A 1,891-nucleotide genomic window follows, 5' to 3' on the forward strand; every position below is an offset into this window, starting at 1 on the left:
GGGGAAGGAGGGCAGTATTTATTCTCATATATTCTAAGCTAATTTTGATAAATGTATTGCTATGTTGCGGGGTATTGTCTAGTTTCTTTCGAGAAAAGACCTTCCGCACCGTAAGAAGGCACGATAATTAGTTGATAATCTCAACTGAACCATACGTCCACAATACATCCACTTGACAGTTTCAATTTTGTTTGTTAATAGTACTAGAATATACTCCACTAGGCAACTAGATCACCCATCCAATATTAATATGCCAATTTCTATTTTGGAAAGTACTATATGTCTATTGACCAGCAAAGTCGTGATGGCATCCATGTGGAAACAAAGACAGATACGAAAGTCCGAAGCAAGAATATTCACCAAGGTGAGGTACAACTACTCACTATATAGTATGATGACGACTTAGCCAATCTGTCACATATGACGACCGTGTTATTATTCAGTTTATTCACACTCATATTGGAAGTACAACACCACAATTCTAACCTTTGGGAATTATTATTCATTGATAGAGAGTCAAGGGTTATCCGTGTAGAGGCAAAAACATATATGCAAGTCTGGAGAAGGAATCAAAGATGAGGTACAACTTCCATTAATTTTATTTTAACAACAACATGCATAGTCAGTCAGTCAATCCAATAACTGTGTATTGTATTTCACACTGGTACAACACGACGAAAAGTCTTCGGAAAGTACTATCCCTTGACTGAGAGACTGCGGATATATATTCACTAGAATCTTCTCACATAAAATATAGAAGTGCTTTTTCATTTACCACTCGACATGAGAGGTTAGCTAAGTCAAAACCAACAAGAACCATCTGCTTATTTTGTATTGAAAACAACTTAGCCGGTCAGCCACATATGATTACTGTGCTGTGTTGTTCACACTAGTACGTCACTATAGCTAGTCTTTGGGACACTATATATATATGCAGTCCACAAACAACTCGTCACTGTACCTTACGACATTTTGGCAAGCTATTATTTTTTACTATGATTGGATAATATGCAATGACTTTATTCACACAAGCCTTTGTCGTTCTCAACCCATTTCCTAAAAAAATATGTGCGTGACGTCGACTACTCAAGTTTACAATAAACATTTATTTTGGTTAATATATAGCTCTCCACACACGTACATGCAATTGCATATTTTTGTTTGACATTAACTTTACCATAGACATCACCTTTAGTACTTGACAATATTATTTTGTTTGTCAATAAATGCCCTTCACTTTTAAAGATGAAACCATACCATTTTTTAATTATTCTTGACTAAGTAAATCTAGTTTGTCACCGATATGGAACTCTGCACCAAGGATATTCTTCAGCACACACGCCGCACACAAGATAGGGAGCGCAAATGTTCACTTTTATTTATAATTTTATTTGTGTAAACGCTGACAAGGGACATGGTACGTCGAAGCGATCTTTTGGTGGACGGGGGCTAGGACATACATGCATATATCTGCTAGGTGATAATGAAAGATGGGCTAGACAAGCTTATTAAATCACCGACAAATGACATAGAAGGGAGGGCCAAGAATATACGCACGCGCGCGAGAGATAATATCTTAGATAATCCTTGTATGGGGCACCAGAAATATAATTTCATACCTCAAATAGTTTTCATGTTGAGCAACTAGTTTTATTGGGTTCACAAGTGGCGGTCTAATGGCAAAACCATCAGAGATGATATTTCAATATCCATTATATTCCCTACCGATTGGATCTCAGGTAGTTGCAAACACAACCCCTCGTGGTTCGAAATATGGTGCACTGAGCGGACAATTTTGAAGAACCGTTAGAAATCCAATCGAACATACAAAGTTGCTTCAATGGGGCCAGACATCTGCTGTAGTAAAATGCCACGTTCCACAATGAATCTG

Source organism: Triticum dicoccoides, chromosome 1B (assembly GCF_002162155.2).
Source record: "Triticum dicoccoides isolate Atlit2015 ecotype Zavitan chromosome 1B, WEW_v2.0, whole genome shotgun sequence".
Classification (NCBI taxonomy): Eukaryota; Viridiplantae; Streptophyta; class Magnoliopsida; order Poales; family Poaceae; genus Triticum; species Triticum dicoccoides.